Below are 21,721 nucleotides of genomic sequence, written 5' to 3' on the forward strand. Positions count from 1 at the left end.
TTAATTGTGTTTTTCTCTCCACTGTTAGCGCCAGATGTGCTGAGTACCTTCATTTCGCGAGTAAATCATGTTTGTGAGAGTTGCCATAGCAGCATAAAGATATCATTTTCTGATCAGGAATCAAACCCAGGCTATGGCAGTAAGTGCACTCAATCCTAACCACTCGAGCACCAGTGAAGATCGGCAGTGCCTTTTCAGGTTATTTGCTTTTCCCATTTTTCCACTTTCAGTAGGAAATTTCTCTGATTCTGTGAAGATTCCAGTTCTGCCGTGGACATTTTACACAGAAATCTGGTTCAAATTAACGAAACCAAAGGGCGTTGCCACTCATTCACTGAAGGTTTGATTGCCTTCAACACATTGCAAGGATCTCTATTAAAAGACATTTTCTGGCTATTTTCATTCCTCATCCATATTACCTTTGGTTACGAAGAAATCTGCAATATCTCACTGATGCCAATCAATGCGAATATTTCCAATCAGCGAAATGATCAGTCAAGTCAGCAGACTGCAGCACATGGATGTTTCATTGGTGAACAAGTCAGTGATGTCGCCAGAAAGCCAACTGCTTAAAACTGAATGAAACTCGCTGTGAGCAGGGTTCGAACCTGCGCGGGGAAACCCCATTGGATTTCAAGTCCAACGCCTTAACCACTCGGCCATCACAGCTGTCGCTCAATTATTAAATTGTCCATACAAAGCATTAGTGATTTTGACATATTGTGGAGAATCATTGTCTTTGAGTCTTGAGTTCTGTTGCATCTCCCAGTTGATGTGAAAATGAACATGATGGAATCAGTGAATTTTACAGCACAGAAGGAAGCCTGTCCACCCGCCGAGTCTGTGCCGGTTCTTTGAAAGATCTGTCAGTTTAATCCCACAATCCAGTTTTTCCCATCACCCTGGAAACTCATTCTCTTCTCTTGTCGCTATTCTCTGTTTTATATCCCTCAGCAAATTATGTATCCACACTGGCGCTGGTCCTTTAATTCCAAAGCTTTAATTTTTCCAACAGCTCGATTATGTGGTATTTCACCAGACGCCTTTTGAAAGTCCATGTGCAAAGCATCAATCACATGACCGCTATCCTCATCAACTTTCTCCGTTACTTCATCAAAGAACACATTTCATGAGAAAAGCACGAACTGCCATGAAAACAAAACCCAGTTCCTCAGTTCACATCCCTTGTCTCAGAAGATTCCTCAAAGAAATATTGTCAACAACCCGCCGTTGTCCTTCCAAAGCCCGAGCCCTGTTTCTGCAGTGTGTCTCTGCCGAGCGGTCACTCAGACCTAAATGTATGGATTGAGTTCAAGGCCCAAATTGGTGCGAATGGAACATGTGCAACCCAGAAACAGCGGTGGGAACCGAGCAATGTTAAAGGCTTTAAGAACATGAAAGTGAATGTTACAGTCGGATAAGCCACAGAAAATGAAATAGAAGCAAGTCAGTATTAAAGGTGGAAGGAATAATCTGAGAGATGAGGCGGGTTTGAATGTTGGAGATTGAAGCACAGGCATGTGTAAGTGTGATGATCCATCCAGAAGAAATACATTTTCATGCAGTAAAGATTGGTTATTTTCTGCATTCTATTAGTAGGTGCTGTTGTGTTTTGACTGTACTGTAGGTAGAGCATTGTTGATAGAGTCTCAGGAGTCTCTGTAGGGCTAAAGAATTACTCGTTTATTATATCCATATAATTATTTATACTTTCCACAAGCCTATCCAGCCAGCACACATGGTGTTGCTTCTACCATCTTCCAAAGCCGAGCACCCAACTGACGAGAACATCGTGAACACTAAAGTGGGAGATGTTTACTCTCACTGTCCAAACATTAACCCTTTCAGGCCCTTATAATACAGAAACAGCAGCTTGTGTCCTGGTCTTTTGAAGTCAAGACACTGACGCTGAATACCATTTTAAATGTGCCGACCCTTCACTGCAGCTCACCTCATCAAAACATTCACTGTTGTCACAGGCCTGTTCGGTATCTTCCTGAGCTACATCTGCTGAACAACATTAGCTTCTCGCAGCTCCACTTCCTTCACATTGAAAACCAGTGAGAAAATATGAACCGTTTCAAAGCTAAGCCATGTGACCGAGGTTGGAAGGAGAGTGTGACTGTTGATAATTGATAATGGGAACCACTCTTGCACATTAATGCATTCAGTAACTGGAAGAAGCAGGAATTTATCTATTTATCCTCTTATCTGCAAAGCCCATCACTTCTCAATGTCCAACATCTTTCATTCCCACTCCCGACTGGGTTTCATCAAACTGTAATCCGCCTGGGAGCTGGAGGAGCAGAGGGAGAGCAGTGACAGAGGCAGGAGGAGATGTCACGTGAAACTGGCAGAGTTTGAAGTCTCTCAGTTGTTTCTATTGAATAATGATGGCCGTGCATTGTCTTGCACATTTCACAGGAGCCTCATTGAGTAGGTTGGTGCAATATGGAAATTGAAACTTGTACATTCACAGCTTGTCCTTCTATTTTACCTCAGTGTCCATTTCATGTTCCTCCCGACAGCAACCGGTGCTTTCATTGGCTGAACAAGACTTCTGTGATCTAAACAAACAGATCATTTTGTGTGATAAACAAGTCTGTGGCGAAAGTGTCTTGAAGTGAAGTAATGGGAAAAAATAGATTCGGTCATTAACTAGCAGGAGTTGAGAACAGTTTTCCTGCTGGTCTAGTGGTTAGGATTTTATGCTTTTATCACTGTGGTCGCCGTTCAATCCCATTCACGGGATGCTCTGTTCTTGCTGCTGTGTGAACTGTCAAAACCAACATGAGATCCTTGCTGAATAAACAGTGAAGATGCTCAGCTCCTCTGTCAGGATGTGGAATGAAAAGCAGAATTGACATTCTAGGTCAACGATTAGTCTTCAGAGCTGCAGAGGTCAGAAATGCAACAAGTTGAAAACAATTCGAGGCAGAGCGTGGGGAGTGGAAGACGGCAAGCAAAGGGCTGTGAAATGTTGCAAGACAGAGTGATGTACTGACTGAAGGGATGATGGTTCAAAGAAAATGTGGGTGTGAATGGGACACATTTTTCTGCCTGCTGTTCAAACTGGCACACACATCATTCCTGATCAACCAATCACAATAGCTCTATTAAAGAAGCACGCTGGGCCGAATGGCCTCCTTCTGTGCTGTACTTTTCTATAATTGTATGTTTCTCAACATCACTGCTGCTGCCTTCACAGTCATTCTGACATCTTACAATCCATTACAGACAAATACACTTTCGTACCATGTATCATTGCATTTTGATCTCATGACTCTGAGGAAATTCAGTGAGAGTTTTTCTTGTCATTTCTATCACCAGATTTGGAACCAGACCTCCTGAATGACATTTTAAATGGTGCCAACCCTTCACTGCAGCTCAGCTCAACAAAACATTCACTGTTATCATCGGCCTGTTCGGTATCTTCTTTCACATTCTGCTGTATCTGCTGAACAACATTAGCTTCAAGTAGCTCCGCTTTCTTCGCATTGAAAACCAGTGAGAAATTATGCACAGTTTGAAATCGAAGCAACGTGTACAAGATTGGAAGTAGAGTGTGACTGTTAATAATTGTGAATGGGAACAACTCTTGCACATTCCTGTCTTCAGTATCCGGAAGTAGCAGGAAGATGAGATCACAGTGTTTATTTATCCTGTTATCTGCAAAACCCATCCCTTCTCAATGTCCTGTATCTTTCATTGCCACTCCCTGCTTTCCAGGGAAAGTTGGGTTTCATGAATTCGGTGTGTTTGCATAAAGCAGCTAATTCACCTGGGAGCTGGAGGAGCAGAGGGAGCTGGAGGATAAGCAGTGACAGAAGCAGAAGGAGATGCCACATGAAAGTGGTAGAATTTACTGTGTGTCAGTTGTTTCTATTGATGTTTGATGGCCGTGCATTGCCTTGCACATTTCACAGGAGCCACTTGATTAGGTTGGTGCATTTCGGAAATTGAACCTTGTGCACCTGCAGTTTTATGCTCATGTCAACACACTCGGTGCTGTCCTTGACTTTTGTGGTCTAGGTAAACGTTAGTTTTTTAAAAAATGAGAAACTAGTCTGTGGTGAAAGTGGCCTGAAGTGAAGAAATAGCAAAAATAGCGTGGATCAGCTAACCTTCAGTGAAGCCTGGCAGACGGAACAGCAGGGACAAATAGCTGTCCCATTACCAACCACATTTTCCTTGCATCATCATCCCTTTTATCAGTACATCACTCTGTGTTGTAACTTTTCACAACCCTTCACGTGTTCCATTTCGCTCCCCTTGTTCTTTCTCTGTAAGTGTTATCGATCTGTTGCATCTCCGACTTCTCCATCTCTGATGAATAATCACTGATCTAGAGCTTTAATTGTGTTTTTCTCTCCACTGTTAGCGCCAGATGTGCTGAGTACCTTCATTTCGCGAGTGAATCATGTTTGTGAGAGTTGCCATAGCAGCATAAAGATATCATTTTCTGATCAGGAATCAAACCCAGGCTATGGCAGTAAGTGCACTCAATCCTAACCACTCGAGCACCAGTGAAGATCAGCAGTACCTTTTCAGGTTATTTGCTTTTCCCATTTTTCCACTTTCAGTAGGAAATTTCTCTGATTCTGTGAAGATTCGAGTTCTGCCGTGGTCATTTGACACAGAAATCTGGTTCAAATTAACAAAACCAAAGGGCGTTCCCACTCATTCACTGAAGGTTCGATTGCCTTCAACACATTGCAAGGATCTCTATTAAAAGACATTTTCTGGATATTTTCATTCCTCATCCATATTACCTTTGGTTTCGAAGAAATCTGCAATATCTCACTGATGCCAATCAATGCGAATATTTCCAATCATCTAAATGATCAGTCAAGTCAGCAGACTGCAGCACATGGATGTTTCATTGGTGAACAAGTCGGTGATGTCGCCAGAAAGCCAACTGCTTAAAACTGAGACAAACGCACTGTGAGCAGGGTTCAAACCTGCGCGGGGAAACCCCATTGGATTTCAAGTCCAACGCCTTAACTACTCGGCCATCACAGCTGTGGAGCTATGATTAAATTGTCCATACAAAGCATTAGTGATTTTGACATATTGTGGAGAATCATTGTCTTTGAGCCTTGAGTTCTGTTGCATCTCCCAGTTGATGTGAAAATGAACATGATGGAATCAGTGAATTTTGCAGCACAGAAGGAAGCCTGTCCACCCGCCGAGTCTGTGCCGGTTCTTTGAAAGAGCTGTCAGTTTAATCCCACAATCCAGTTTCTCCCCATCACCCTGGAAACTCATCCTCTTCTCTTGTCGCTATTCTCTGTTTTATGTCCCTCAGCAAATTATGTATCCCCGCTGGCCCTGGTCCTTTAATTCCACCGCTTTAAATTTTCTAATAGCTCGATTATGTGGTAATTCACCAGACGCCTTTTGAAAGTCTATGTGCAAAGCATCAATCACATGACCGCGCTCCTCATCAACTTTCTCCGTTACTTCATCAAAGAACACATTTCATGAGAAAAGCACGAACTGCCATGAAAACAAAACCCAGTTCCTCAGTTCACATCCCTTGTCTCAGAAGATTCCTCAAAGAAATATTGTCAACAACCCGCCGTTGTCCTTCCAAAGACCGAGCCCTGTTTCTGCAGTGTGTCTCTGCTGAGCGGTCACTCAGACCTAAATGTATGGATTGAGTTCAAGGCCCAAATTGGTGCGAATGGAACATGTGCAACCCAGAAACAGCGGAGGGAACCGAGCAATGTTAAAGGCTTTAAGAACATGAAAGTGAATGTCACAGTCGGATAAGCCACAGAAAATGAAATAGAAGCAAGTCAGTATGAAAGGTGGAAGGAATAATCTGAGAGATGAGGCGGGTTTGAATGTTGGAGATTGAAGCACAGGCATGTGTAAGTGTGATGATCCATCAAGAAGAAATACATTTTCATGCAGTAAAGATTGGTTATTTTCTGCATTCTATTAGTAGGTGCTGTTGTGTTTTGACTGTATTGTAGGTAGAACATTGTTTATAGAGTCTCAGGAGTCTCTGTAGGGCTAAAGAATTACTCGTTTATCATATCCATATAATTATTTATACTTTCCACAAGCCTATCCAGCCAGCACACATGGTGTTGCTTCTGCCTTCTTCCAAAGCCGAGCACCCAAGTGACAGTAACATCATGAACACTAAGTGGGAGATGTTTACTCTCACTGTCCAAACATTAACCCTTTCAGGCCCTTATAATACAGAAACAGCAGCTTGTGTCCTGGTCTTTTGAAGTCAAGACACTGACGCTGAATACCATTTTAAATGTGCCGACCCTTCACTGCAGCTCACCTCATCAAAACATTCACTGTTGTCACAGGCCTGTTCGGTATCTTCCTGAGCTACATCTGCTGAACAACATTAGCTTCTCGCAGCTCCACTTCCTTCACATTGAAAACCAGTGAGAAAATATGAACAGTTTCAAAGCTAAGCCACGTGTCCGAGGTTGGAAGGAGAGTGTGACTGTTGATAATTGATAATGGGAACCACTCTTGCACATTAATGCATTCAGTAACTGGAAGAAGCAGGAATTTATCTATTTATCCTGTTATCTGCAAAGCCCATCACTTCTCAATGTCCAACATCTTTCATTCCCACTCCCGACTGGGTTTCATCAAACTGTAATCCGCCTGGGAGCTGGAGGAGCAGAGGGAGAGCAGTGACAGAGGCAGGAGGAGATGTCACGTGAAACTGGCAGAGTTTGAAGTCTCTCAGTTGTTTCTATTGAATAATGATGGCCGTGCATTGTCTTGCACATTTCACAGGAGCCTCATTGAGTAGGTTGGTGCAATATGGAAATTGAAACTTGTACATTCACAGCTTGTCTTTCTAATTCACCTCAGTGTCCATTTCATGTTCCTCCCGACAGCAACCGGTGCTTTCATTGGCTGAACAAGACTTCTGTGATCTAAACAAACAGATCATTTTGTGTGATAAACAAGTCTGTGGCGAAAGTGTCTTGAAGTGAAGTAATGGGAAAAAATAGATTCGGTCATTAACTAGCAGGAGTTGAGAACAGTTTTCCTGCTGGTCTAGTGGTTAGGATTTTATGCTTTTATCACTGTGGTCGCCGTTCAATCCCATTCACGGGATGCTCTGGTCTTGCTGCTGTGTGAACTGTCAAAACCAACATGAGATCCTTGCTGAATAAACAGTGAAGATGCTCAGCTCCTTTGTCAGGATGTGGAATGAAAAGCAGAATTGACATTCTAGGTCAACGATTATTCTTCAGAGCTGCAGAGGTCAGAAATGCAACAAGCTGAAAACAATTCGAGGCAGAGCGTGGGGAGTGGAAGACGGCAAGCAAAGGGCTGTGAAATGTTGCAAGACAGAGTGATATACTGACTGAAGGGATGATGGTGCAAAGAAAATGTGGGTGTGAATGGGACACATTTTTCTGCCTGCTGTTCAAACTGGCACACACATCATTCCTGATCAACCAATCACAATAGCTCTATTAAAGAAGCACGCTGGGCCGAATGGCCTCCTTCTGTGCTGTACTTTTCTATAATTGTATGTTTCTCAACATCACTGCTGCTGCCTTCACAGTCATTCTGACATCTTACAATCCATTACAGACAAATACACTTTCGTACCATGTATCATTGCATTTTGATCTCATGACTCTGAGGAAATTCAGTGAGAGTTTTTCTTGTCATTTCTATCACCAGATTTGGAACCAGACCTCCTGAATGACATTTTAAATGGTGCCAACCCTTCACTGCAGCTCAGCTCAACAAAACATTCACTGTTATCATCGGCCTGTTCGGTATCTTCTTGCATTACATCTGCTGAACAACATTAGCTTCAAGTAGCTCCGCTTTCTTCACATTGAAAACCAGTGAGAAATTATGCACAGTTTGAAATCGAAGCAACGTGTACAAGATTGGAAGGAGAGTGTGACTGTTAATAATTGTGAATGGGAACAACTCTTGCACATTCCTGTCTTCAGTATCCGGAAGTAGCAGGAAGATGAGATCACAGTGTTTATTTATCCTGTTATCTGCAAAACCCATCCCTTCTCAATGTCCTGTATCTTTCATTGCCACTCTCTGCTTTCCAGGGAAAGTTGGGTTTCATGAATTCGGTGTGTTTGCATAAAGCAGCTAATTCACCTGGGAGCTGGAGGAGCAGAGGGAGCTGGAGGATAAGCAGTGACAGAAGCAGAAGGAGATGCCACATGAAAGTGGTAGAATTTGCTGTGTGTCAGTTGTTTCTATTGATGTTTGATGGCCGTGCATTGCCTTGCACATTTCACAGGAGCCACTTGATTAGGTTGGTGCATTTCGGAAATTGAACCTTGTGCACCTGCAGTTTTATGCTCATGTCAACACATTCGGTGCTGTCCTTGACTTTTGTGGTCTGGGTAAACGTTAGTTTTTTTTAAAAATGAGAAACTAGTCTGTGGTGAAAGTGGCCTGAAGTGAAGAAATAGCAAAAATAGCGTGGATCAGCTAACTTTCAGTGAAGTCTGGCAGACGGAACAGCAGGCACAAATAGCTGTCCCATTACCAACCACATTTTCCTTGCACCATCATCCCTTTTATCAGTACATCACTCTGTGTTGTAACTTTTCACAACCCTTCACGTGTTCCATTTCGCTCCCCTTGTTCTTTCTCTGTAAGTGTTATCGATCTGTTACATCTCCGACTTCTCCATCTCTGATGAATAATCACTGATCTAGAGCTTTAATTGTGTTTTTCTCTCCACTGTTAGCGCCAGATGTGCTGAGTACCTTCATTTCGCAAGTGAATCATGTTTGTGAGAGTTGCCATAGCAGCATAAAGATATCATTTTCTGATCAGGAATCAAACCCAGGCGATGGCAGTAAGTGCACTCAATCCTAACCACTCGAGCACCAGTGAAGATCGGCAGTGTCTTTTCAGGTTATTTGCTTTTCCCATTTTTCCACTTTCAGTAGGAAATTTCTCTGATTCTGTGAAGATTCCAGTTCTGCCGTGGTCATTTGACACAGAAATCTGGTTCAAATTAACGAAACCAAAGGGCGTTCCCACTCATTCACTGAAGGTTCGATTGCCTTCAACACATTGCAAGGATCTCTATTAAAAGACATTTTCTGGCTATTTTCATTCCTCATCCATATTACCTTTGGTTTCGAAGAAATCTGCAATATCTCACTGATGCCAATCAATGCGAATATTTCCAATCAGCGAAATGATCAGTCAAGTCAGCAGACTGCAGCACATGGATGTTTCATTGGTGAACAAGTCAGTGATGTCGCCAGAAAGCCAACTGCTTAAAACTGATAGAAACTCGCTGTGAGCAGGGTTTGAACTTGCGCGGGGAAACCCCATTGGATTTCAAGTCCAACGCCTTAACCACTCGGCCATCACAGCTGTGCCTCTAGGATTAAATTGTCCATACAAAGCATTAGTGATTTTGACATATTGTGGAGAATCATTGTCTTTGAGTCTTGAGTTCTGTTGCATCTCCCAGTTGATGTGAAAATGAACATGATGGAATCAGTGAATTTTACAGCACAGAAGGAAGCCTGTCCACCCGCCGAGTCTGTGCCGGTTCTTTGAAAGATCTGTCAGTTTAATCCCACAATCCAGCTTTTTCCCATCACCCTGGAAACTCATTCTCTTCTCTTGTCGCTATTCTCTGTTTTATATCCCTCAGCAAATTATGTATCCACACTGGCCCTGGTCCTTTAATTCCAAAGCTTTAATTTTTCCAACAGCTCGATTATGTGGTATTTCACCGGATGCCTTTTGAAAGTCCATGTGCAAAGCATCAATCACATGACCGCTATCCTCATCAACTTTCTCCGTTACTTCATCAAAGAACAAATTTCATGAGAAAAGCACGAACTGCCATGAAAACAAAACCCAGTTCCTCAGTTCACATCCCGTGTCTCAGAAGATTCCTCAAAGAAATATTGTCAACAACCCGCCGTTGTCCTTCCAAAGACCGAGCCCTGTTTCTGCAGTGTGTCTCTGCCGAGCGGTCACTCAGACCTAAATGTATGGATTGAGTTCAAGGCCCAAATTGGTGCGAATGGAACATGTGCAACCCAGAAACAGCGGAGGGAACCGAGCAATGTTAAAGGCTTTAAGAACATGAAAGTGAATGTTACAGTCGGATAAGCCACAGAAAATGAAATAGAAGCAAGTCAGTATTAAAGGTGGAAGGAATAATCTGAGAGATGAGGCGGGTGTGAATGTTGGAGATTGAAGCACAGGCATGTGTAAGTGTGATGATCCATCAAGAAGAAATACATTTTCATGCAGTAAAGATTGGTTATTTTCTGCATTCTATTAGTAGGTGCTGTTGTGTTTTGACTGTATTGTAGGTAGAACATTGTTTATAGAGTCTCAGGAGTCTCTGTAGGGCTAAAAGTTACTCGTTTATCATATCCATATAATTATTTATACTTTCCACAAGCCTATCCAGCCAGTACACATGGTGTTGCTTCTGCCTTCTTCCAAAGCCGAGCACCCAAGTGACAGTAACATCATGAACACTAAGTGGGAGATGTTTACTCTCACTGTCCAAACATTAACCCTTTCAGGCCCTTATAATACAGAAACAGCAGCTTGTGTCCTGGTCTTTTGAAGTCAAGACACTGACAGTGAATACCATCTTAAATGTGCCGACCCTTCACTGCAGCTCACCTCATCAAAACATTCACTGTTGTCACAGGCCTGTTAGGTATCTTCCTGAGCTACATCTGCTGAACAACATTAGCTTCTCGCAGCTCCACTTCCTTCACATTGAAAACCAATGAGAAAATATGAACAGTTTCAAAGCTAAGCCATGTGACCGAGGTTGGAAGGAGAGTGTGACTGTTGATAAGTGATAATGGGAACCACTCTTGCACATTAATGCATTCAGTAACTGGAAGAAGCAGCAATTTATCTATTTATCCGGTTATCTGCAAAGCCCATCACTTCTCAATGTCCAACATCTTTCATTCCCACTCCCGACTGGGTTTCATCAAACTGTAATCCGCCTGGGAGCTGGAGGAGCAGAGGGAGAGCAGTGACAGAGGTAGGAGGAGATGTCACGTGAAACTGGCAGAGTTTGAAGTCTCTCAGTTGTTTCTATTGAATAATGATGGCCGTGCATTGTCTTGCATATTTCACAGGAGCCTCATTGAGTAGGTTGGTGCAATATGGAAATTGAAACTTGTACATTCACAGCTTGTCCTTCTATTTTACCTCAGTGTCCATTTCATGTTCCTCCCGACAGCAACCGGTGCTTTCATTGGCTGAACAAGACTTCTGTGATCTAAACAAACAGATCATTTTGTGTGATAAACAAGTCTGTGGCGAAAGTGTCTTGAAGTGAAGTAATGGGAAAAAATAGATTCGGTCATTAACTAGCAGGAGTTGAGAACAGTTTTCCTGGTGGTCTAGTGATTAGGATTTTATGCTTTAATCACTGTGGTCGCCGTTCAATCCCATTCACGGGATGCTCTGTTCTTGCTGATGTGTGAACTGTCAAAACCAACATGAGATCCTTGCTGAATAAACTGTGAAGATGCTCAGCTCCTCTGTCAGGATGTGGAATGAAAGGCAGAATTGACATTTTAGGTCAACGATTAGTCTTCAGAGCTGCAGAGGTCAGAAATGCAACAAGTTGAAAACAATTCGAGGCAGAGTGTGGGGAGTGGAAGACGGCAAGCAAAGGGCTGTGAAATGTTGCAAGACAGAGTGATATACTGACTGAAGGGATGATGGTGCAAGGAAAATGTGGGTGTGAATGGGACACATTTTTCTGCCTGCTGTTCAAACTGGCACACACATCATTCCTGATCAACCAATCACAATGGCTCTGTTAAAGAAGCACGCTGGGCCGAATGGCCTCCTTCTGTGCTGTACTTTTCTATAATTGTATGTTTCTCAACATCACGGCTGCTGCCTTCACAGTCATTCTGACATCTTACAATCCATTACAGACAAATACACTTTCGTACCATGTATCATTGCATTTTGATCTCATGACTCTGAGGAAATTCAGTGAGAGTTTTTCTTGTCATTTCTATCACCAGATTTGGAACCAGACCTCCTGAATGACATTTTAAATGGTGCCAACCCTTCACTGCAGCTCAGCTCAACAAAACATTCACTGTTATCATCGGCCTGTTCGGTATCTTCTTGCATTACATCTGCTGAACAACATTAGCTTCAAGTAGCTCCGCTTTCTTCACATTGAAAACCAGTGAGAAATTATGCACAGTTTGAAATCGAAGCAACGTGTACAAGATTGGAAGGAGAGTGTGACTGTTAATAATTGTGAATGGGAACAACTCTTGCACATTCCTGTCTTCAGTATCCGGAAGTAGCAGGAAGATGAGATCACAGTGTTTATTTATCCTGTTATCTGCAAAACCCATCCCTTCTCAATGTCCTGTATCTTTCATTGCCACTCTCTGCTTTCCAGGGAAAGTTGGGTTTCATGAATTCGGTGTGTTTGCATAAAGCAGCTAATTCACCTGGGAGCTGGAGGAGCAGAGGGAGCTGGAGGATAAGCAGTGACAGAAGCAGAAGGAGATGCCACATGAAAGTGGTAGAATTTGCTGTGTGTCAGTTGTTTCTATTGATGTTTGATGGCCGTGCATTGCCTTGCACATTTCACAGGAGCCACTTGATTAGGTTGGTGCATTTCGGAAATTGAACCTTGTGCACCTGCAGTTTTATGCTCATGTCAACACATTCGGTGCTGTCCTTGACTTTTGTGGTCTGGGTAAACGTTAGTTTTTTTTAAAAATGAGAAACTAGTCTGTGGTGAAAGTGGCCTGAAGTGAAGAAATAGCAAAAATAGCGTGGATCAGCTAACTTTCAGTGAAGTCTGGCAGACGGAACAGCAGGCACAAATAGCTGTCCCATTACCAACCACATTTTCCTTGCACCATCATCCCTTTTATCAGTACATCACTCTGTGTTGTAACTTTTCACAACCCTTCACGTGTTCCATTTCGCTCCCCTTGTTCTTTCTCTGTAAGTGTTATCGATCTGTTACATCTCCGACTTCTCCATCTCTGATGAATAATCACTGATCTAGAGCTTTAATTGTGTTTTTCTCTCCACTGTTAGCGCCAGATGTGCTGAGTACCTTCATTTCGCGAGTGAATCATGTTTGTGAGAGTTGCCATAGCAGCATAAAGATATCATTTTCTGATCAGGAATCAAACCCAGGCGATGGCAGTAAGTGCACTCAATCCTAACCACTCGAGCACCAGTGAAGATCGGCAGTGTCTTTTCAGGTTATTTGCTTTTCCCATTTTTCCACTTTCAGTAGGAAATTTCTCTGATTCTGTGAAGATTCCAGTTCTGCCGTGGTCATTTGACACAGAAATCTGGTTCAAATTAACGAAACCAAAGGGCGTTCCCACTCATTCACTGAAGGTTCGATTGCCTTCAACACATTGCAAGGATCTCTATTAAAAGACATTTTCTGGCTATTTTCATTCCTCATCCATATTACCTTTGGTTTCGAAGAAATCTGCAATATCTCACTGATGCCAATCAATGCGAATATTTCCAATCAGCGAAATGATTAGTCAAGTCAGCAGACTGCAGCACATGGATGTTTAATTGGTGAACAAGTCAGTGACGTCGCCAGAAAGCCAACTGCTTAAAACTGATAGAAACTCGCTGTGAGCAGGGTTTGAACCTGCGCGGGGAAACCCCATTGGATTTCAAGTCCAACGCCTTAACCACTCGGCCATCACAGCTGTGCCTCTAGGATTAAATTGTCCATACAAAGCATTAGTGATTTTGACATATTGTGGAGAATCATTGTCTTTGAGTCTTGAGTTCTGTTGCATCTCCCAGTTGATGTGAAAATGAACATGATGGAATCAGTGAATTTTACAGCACAGAAGGAAGCCTGTCCACCCGCCGAGTCTGTGCCGGTTCTTTGAAAGATCTGTCAGTTTAATCCCACAATCCAGCTTTTTCCCATCACCCTGGAAACTCATTCTCTTCTCTTGTCGCTATTCTCTGTTTTATATCCCTCAGCAAATTATGTATCCACACTGGCCCTGGTCCTTTAATTCCAAAGCTTTAATTTTTCCAACAGCTCGATTATGTGGTATTTCACCGGATGCCTTTTGAAAGTCCATGTGCAAAGCATCAATCACATGACCGCTATCCTCATCAACTTTCTCCGTTACTTCATCAAAGAACAAATTTCATGAGAAAAGCACGAACTGCCATGAAAACAAAACCCAGTTCCTCAGTTCACATCCCTTGTCTCAGAAGATTCCTCAAAGAAATATTGTCAACAACCCGCCGTTGTCCTTCCAAAGACCGAGCCCTGTTTCTGCAGTGTGTCTCTGCCGAGCGGTCACTCAGACCTAAATGTATGGATTGAGTTCAAGGCCCAAATTGGTGCGAATGGAACATGTGCAACCCAGAAACAGCGGAGGGAACCGAGCAATGTTAAAGGCTTTAAGAACATGAAAGTGAATGTTACAGTCGGATAAGCCACAGAAAATGAAATAGAAGCAAGTCAGTATTAAAGGTGGAAGGAATAATCTGAGAGATGAGGCGGGTGTGAATGTTGGAGATTGAAGCACAGGCATGTGTAAGTGTGATGATCCATCAAGAAGAAATACATTTTCATGCAGTAAAGATTGGTTATTTTCTGCATTCTATTAGTAGGTGCTGTTGTGTTTTGACTGTATTGTAGGTAGAACATTGTTTATAGAGTCTCAGGAGTCTCTGTAGGGCTAAAAGTTACTCGTTTATCATATCCATATAATTATTTATACTTTCCACAAGCCTATCCAGCCAGTACACATGGTGTTGCTTCTGCCTTCTTCCAAAGCCGAGCACCCAAGTGACAGTAACATCATGAACACTAAGTGGGAGATGTTTACTCTCACTGTCCAAACATTAACCCTTTCAGGCCCTTATAATACAGAAACAGCAGCTTGTGTCCTGGTCTTTTGAAGTCAAGACACTGACAGTGAATACCATCTTAAATGTGCCGACCCTTCACTGCAGCTCACCTCATCAAAACATTCACTGTTGTCACAGGCCTGTTAGGTATCTTCCTGAGCTACATCTGCTGAACAACATTAGCTTCTCGCAGCTCCACTTCCTTCACATTGAAAACCAATGAGAAAATATGAACAGTTTCAAAGCTAAGCCACGTGTCCGAGATTGGAAGGAGAGTGTGACTGTTGATAATTGCTAATGGGAATAACTCTTGCACATTAATGCATTCAGTACCTGGAAGAAGCAGGAATTTATCTATTTATCCGGTTATCTGCAAAGCCCATCACTTCTCAATGTCCAACATCTTTCATTCCCACTCCCGACTGGGTTTCATCAAACTGTAATCCGCCTGGGAGCTGGAGGAGCAGAGGGAGAGCAGTGACAGAGGTAGGAGGAGATGTCACGTGAAACTGGCAGAGTTTGAAGTCTCTCAGTTGTTTCTATTGAATAATGATGGCCGTGCATTGTCTTGCATATTTCACAGGAGCCTCATTGAGTAGGTTGGTGCAATATGGAAATTGAAACTTGTACATTCACAGCTTGTCCTTCTATTTTACCTCAGTGTCCATTTCATGTTCCTCCCGACAGCAACCGGTGCTTTCATTGGCTGAACAAGACTTCTGTGATCTAAACAAACAGATCATTTTGTGTGATAAACAAGTCTGTGGCGAAAGTGTCTTGAAGTGAAGTAATGGGAAAAAATAGATTCGGTCATTAACTAGCAGGAGTTGAGAACAGTTTTCCTGGTGGTCTAGTGATTAGGATTTTATGCTTTAATCACTGTGGTCGCCGTTCAATCCCATTCACGGGATGCTCTGTTCTTGCTGATGTGTGAACTGTCAAAACCAACATGAGATCCTTGCTGAATAAACTGTGAAGATGCTCAGCTCCTCTGTCAGGATGTGGAATGAAAGGCAGAATTGACATTTTAGGTCAACGATTAGTCTTCAGAGCTGCAGAGGTCAGAAATGCAACAAGTTGAAAACAATTCGAGGCAGAGTGTGGGGAGTGGAAGACGGCAAGCAAAGGGCTGTGAAATGTTGCAAGACAGAGTGATATACTGACTGAAGGGATGATGGTGCAAGGAAAATGTGGGTGTGAATGGGACACATTTTTCTGCCTGCTGTTCAAACTGGCACACACATCATTCCTGATCAACCAATCACAATGGCTCTGTTAAAGAAGCACGCTGGGCCGAATGGCCTCCTTCTGTGCTGTACTTTTCTATAATTGTATGTTTCTCAACATCACGGCTGCTGCCTTCACAGTCATTCTGACATCTTACAATCCATTACAGACAAATACACTTTCGTACCATGTATCATTGCATTTTGATCTCATGACTCTGAGGAAATTCAGTGAGAGTTTTTCTTGTCATTTCTATCACCAGATTTGGAACCAGACCTCCTGAATGACATTTTAAATGGTGCCAACCCTTCACTGCAGCTCAGCTCAACAAAACATTCACTGTTATCATCGGCCTGTTCGGTATCTTCTTGCATTACATCTGCTGAACAACATTAGCTTCAAGTAGCTCCGCTTTCTTCACATTGAAAACCAGTGAGAAATTATGCACAGTTTGAAATCGAAGCAACGTGTACAAGATTGGAAGGAGAGTGTGACTGTTAATAATTGTGAATGGGAACAACTCTTGCACATTCCTGTCTTCAGTATCCGGAAGTAGCAGGAAGATGAGATCACAGTGTTTATTTATCCTGTTATCTGCAAAACCCATCCCTTCTCAATGTCCTGTATCTTTCATTGCCACTCTCTGCTTTCCAGGGAAAGTTGGGTTTCATGAATTCGGTGTGTTTGCATAAAGCAGCTAATTCACCTGGGAGCTGGAGGAGCAGAGGGAGCTGGAGGATAAGCAGTGACAGAAGCAGAAGGAGATGCCACATGAAAGTGGTAGAATTTGCTGTGTGTCAGTTGTTTCTATTGATGTTTGATGGCCGTGCATTGCCTTGCACATTTCACAGGAGCCACTTGATTAGGTTGGTGCATTTCGGAAATTGAACCTTGTGCACCTGCAGTTTTATGCTCATGTCAACACATTCGGTGCTGTCCTTGACTTTTGTGGTCTGGGTAAACGTTAGTTTTTTTTAAAAATGAGAAACTAGTCTGTGGTGAAAGTGGCCTGAAGTGAAGAAATAGCAAAAATAGCGTGGATCAGCTAACTTTCAGTGAAGTCTGGCAGACGGAACAGCAGGCACAAATAGCTGTCCCATTACCAACCACATTTTCCTTGCACCATCATCCCTTTTATCAGTACATCACTCTGTGTTGTAACTTTTCACAACCCTTCACGTGTTCCATTTCGCTCCCCTTGTTCTTTCTCTGTAAGTGTTATCGATCTGTTACATCTCCGACTTCTCCATCTCTGATGAATAATCACTGATCTAGAGCTTTAATTGTGTTTTTCTCTCCACTGTTAGCGCCAGATGTGCTGAGTACCTTCATTTCGCGAGTGAATCATGTTTGTGAGAGTTGCCATAGCAGCATAAAGATATCATTTTCTGATCAGGAATCAAACCCAGGCGATGGCAGTAAGTGCACTCAATCCTAACCACTCGAGCACCAGTGAAGATCGGCAGTGTCTTTTCAGGTTATTTGCTTTTCCCATTTTTCCACTTTCAGTAGGAAATTTCTCTGATTCTGTGAAGATTCCAGTTCTGCCGTGGTCATTTGACACAGAAATCTGGTTCAAATTAACGAAACCAAAGGGCGTTCCCACTCATTCACTGAAGGTTCGATTGCCTTCAACACATTGCAAGGATCTCTATTAAAAGACATTTTCTGGCTATTTTCATTCCTCATCCATATTACCTTTGGTTTCGAAGAAATCTGCAATATCTCACTGATGCCAATCAATGCGAATATTTCCAATCAGTGAAATGATCAGTCAAGTCAGCAGCACATGGATGTTTCATTGGTGAACAAGTCAGTGATGTCGCCAGAAAGCCAACTGCTTAAAACTGATAGAAACTCGCTGTGAGCAGGGTTTGAACCTGCGCGGGGAAACCCCATTGGATTTCAAGTCCAACGCCTTAACCACTCGGCCATCACAGCTGTGCCTCTAGGATTAAATTGTCCATACAAAGCATTAGTGATTTTGACATATTGTGGAGAATCATTGTCTTTGAGTCTTGAGTTCTGTTGCATCTCCCAGTTGATGTGAAAATGAACATGATGGAATCAGTGAATTTTACAGCACAGAAGGAAGCCTGTCCACCCGCCGAGTCTGTGCCGGTTCTTTGAAAGATCTGTCAGTTTAATCCCACAATCCATCTTTTTCCCATCACCCTGGAAACTCATTCTCTTCTCTTGTCGCTATTCTCTGTTTTATATCCCTCAGCAAATTATGTATCCACACTGGCCCTGGTCCTTTAATTCCAAAGCTTTAATTTTTCCAACAGCTCGATTATGTGGTATTTCACCGGATGCCTTTTGAAAGTCCATGTGCAAAGCATCAATCACATGACCGCTATCCTCATCAACTTTCTCCGTTACTTCATCAAAGAACAAATTTCATGAGAAAAGCACGAACTGCCATGAAAACAAAACCCAGTTCCTCAGTTCACATCCCTTGTCTCAGAAGATTCCTCAAAGAAATATTGTCAACAACCCGCCGTTGTCCTTCCAAAGACCGAGCCCTGTTTTGCAGTGTGTCTCTGCCGAGCGGTCACTCAGACCTAAATGTATGGATTGAGTTCAAGGCCCAAATTGGTGCGAATGGAACATGTGCAACCCAGAAACAGCGGAGGGAACCGAGCAATGTTAAAGGCTTTAAGAACATGAAAGTGAATGTTACAGTCGGATAAGCCACAGAAAATGAAATAGAAGTAAGTCAGTATTAAAGGTGGAAGGAATAATCTGAGAGATGAGGCGGGTGTGAATGTTGGAGATTGAAGCACAGGCATGTGTAAGTGTGATGATCCATCAAGAAGAAATACATTTTCATGCAGTAAAGATTGGTTATTTTCTGCATTCTATTAGTAGGTGCTGTTGTGTTTTGACTGTATTGTAGGTAGAACATTGTTTATAGAGTCTCAGGAGTCTCTGTAGGGCTAAAAGTTACTCGTTTATCATATCCATATAATTATTTATACTTTCCACAAGCCTATCCAGCCAGTACACATGGTGTTGCTTCTGCCTTCTTCCAAAGCCGAGCACCCAAGTGACAGTAACATCATGAACACTAAGTGGGAGATGTTTACTCTCACTGTCCAAACATTAACCCTTTCAGGCCCTTATAATACAGAAACAGCAGCTTGTGTCCTGGTCTTTTGAAGTCAAGACACTGACAGTGAATACCATCTTAAATGTGCCGACCCTTCACTGCAGCTCACCTCATCAAAACATTCACTGTTGTCACAGGCCTGTTAGGTATCTTCCTGAGCTACATCTGCTGAACAACATTAGCTTCTCGCAGCTCCACTTCCTTCACATTGAAAACCAATGAGAAAATATGAACAGTTTCAAAGCTAAGCCACGTGTCCGAGATTGGAAGGAGAGTGTGACTGTTGATAATTGCTAATGGGAATAACTCTTGCACATTAATGCATTCAGTACCTGGAAGAAGCAGGAATTTATCTATTTATCCGGTTATCTGCAAAGCCCATCACTTCTCAATGTCCAACATCTTTCATTCCCACTCCCGACTGGGTTTCATCAAACTGTAATCCGCCTGGGAGCTGGAGGAGCAGAGGGAGAGCAGTGACAGAGGTAGGAGGAGATGTCACGTGAAACTGGCAGAGTTTGAAGTCTCTCAGTTGTTTCTATTGAATAATGATGGCCGTGCATTGTCTTGCATATTTCACAGGAGCCTCATTGAGTAGGTTGGTGCAATATGGAAATTGAAACTTGTACATTCACAGCTTGTCCTTCTATTTTACCTCAGTGTCCATTTCATGTTCCTCCCGACAGCAACCGGTGCTTTCATTGGCTGAACAAGACTTCTGTGATCTAAACAAACAGATCATTTTGTGTGATAAACAAGTCTGTGGCGAAAGTGTCTTGAAGTGAAGTAATGGGAAAAAATAGATTCGGTCATTAACTAGCAGGAGTTGAGAACAGTTTTCCTGGTGGTCTAGTGATTAGGATTTTATGCTTTAATCACTGTGGTCGCCGTTCAATCCCATTCACGGGATGCTCTGTTCTTGCTGATGTGTGAACTGTCAAAACCAACATGAGATCCTTGCTGAATAAACTGTGAAGATGCTCAGCTCCTCTGTCAGGATGTGGAATGAAAGGCAGAATTGACATTTTAGGTCAACGATTAGTCTTCAGAGCTGCAGAGGTCAGAAATGCAACAAGTTGAAAACAATTCGAGGCAGAGTGTGGGGAGTGGAAGACGGCAAGCAAAGGGCTGTGAAATGTTGCAAGACAGAGTGATATACTGACTGAAGGGATGATGGTGCAAGGAAAATGTGGGTGTGAATGGGACACATTTTTCTGCCTGCTGTTCAAACTGGCACACACATCATTCCTGATCAACCAATCACAATGGCTCTGTTAAAGAAGCACGCTGGGCCGAATGGCCTCCTTCTGTGCTGTACGTTTCTATAATTGTATGTTTCTCAACATCACGGCTGCTGCCTTCACAGTCATTCTGACATCTTACAATCCATTACAGACAAATACACTTTCGTACCTTGTATCATTGCCTTTTGATCTCATGACTCTGAGGAAATTCAGTGAGAGTTTTTCTTGCCATTTCTATCACCAGATTTGGAACCAGACCTCCTGAATGACATTTTAAATGGTGCCAACCCTTCACTGCAGCTCAGCTCAACAAAACATTCACTGTTATCATCGGCCTGTTCGGTATCTTCTTGCACATTCTTCTGTATCTGCTGAACAACATTAGCTTCAAGTAGCTCCGCTTTCTTCACATTGAAAACTAGTGAGAAATTATGCACAGTTTGAAATCAAAGCAACATGTACAAGATTGGAAGGAGAGTGTGACTGTTAATAATTGTGAATGGGAACAACTCTTGCACATTCCTGTCTTCAGTATCCGGAAGTCGCAGGAAGATGAGATCACAGTGTTTATTTATCCTGTTATCTGCAAAACCCATCGCTTCTCAATGTCCTGTATCTTTCATTCCCATTCCCTGCTTTCCAGGGAAAGTTGGGTTTCATGAATTCGGTGTGTTTGCATAAAGCAGCTAATTCACCTGGGAGCTGGAGGAGCAGAGGGAGCTGGAGGATAAGCAGTGACAGAAGCAGAAGGAGATGCCACATGAAAGTGGTAGAATTTGCTGTGTGTCAGTTGTTTCTATTGATGTTTGATGGCCGTGCATTGCCTTGCACATTTCACAGGAGCCGCTTGATTAGGTTGGTGCATTTTGGAAATTGAAACTTGTGCACCTGCAGTTTTATGCTCATGTCAACACACTCGGTGCTGTCCTTGACTTTTGTGGTCGAGGTAAACGTTAGTTTTTTTTAAAAATGAGAAACTAGTCTGTGGTGAAAGTGGCCTGAAGTGAAGAAATAGCAAAAATAACGTGGATCAGCTAACTTTCAGTGAAGTCTGGCAGACGGAACAGCAGGGACAAAAAGCTGTCCCATTACCAACCACATTTTGTTCGCACCATCATCCCTTTTATCAGTACATCACTCTGTCTTGTAACTTTTCACAACCCTTCACGTGTTCCAATTCACTCCCCTTGTTCTTTCTCTGTAATTGTTATCGATCTGTTACATCTCTGACTTCCCCATCTCTGATGAATAA

At 42.7% G+C, this 21,721-nt stretch overlaps 5 non-coding genes across 5 annotated transcripts; all 5 read right to left on the reverse strand.

Moving 5' to 3' along the window:
• Positions 1-587: 587 nt before the first annotated feature.
• Positions 588-669, reverse strand: trnas-uga (transfer RNA serine (anticodon UGA)). The gene has a single exon. It is a non-coding gene; the product is annotated as a tRNA-Ser (tRNA).
• Positions 670-4,940: 4,271 nt separating this feature from the next.
• trnas-uga (transfer RNA serine (anticodon UGA)) lies at positions 4,941-5,022 on the reverse strand. Its single transcript has one exon. It is a non-coding gene; the product is annotated as a tRNA-Ser (tRNA).
• A 4,265-nt stretch (positions 5,023-9,287) lies between these two features.
• Positions 9,288-9,369, reverse strand: trnas-uga (transfer RNA serine (anticodon UGA)). The gene has a single exon. It is a non-coding gene; the product is annotated as a tRNA-Ser (tRNA).
• Positions 9,370-13,633: 4,264 nt separating this feature from the next.
• On the reverse strand, positions 13,634-13,715 carry trnas-uga (transfer RNA serine (anticodon UGA)). Its single transcript has one exon. It is a non-coding gene; the product is annotated as a tRNA-Ser (tRNA).
• Positions 13,716-17,972: 4,257 nt separating this feature from the next.
• Positions 17,973-18,054, reverse strand: trnas-uga (transfer RNA serine (anticodon UGA)). Its single transcript has one exon. It is a non-coding gene; the product is annotated as a tRNA-Ser (tRNA).
• Positions 18,055-21,721: the final 3,667 nt, after the last annotated feature.

Source organism: Heterodontus francisci, chromosome 34 (genome assembly GCF_036365525.1).
Source record: "Heterodontus francisci isolate sHetFra1 chromosome 34, sHetFra1.hap1, whole genome shotgun sequence".
NCBI classification, from domain to species: domain Eukaryota; kingdom Metazoa; phylum Chordata; class Chondrichthyes; order Heterodontiformes; family Heterodontidae; genus Heterodontus; species Heterodontus francisci.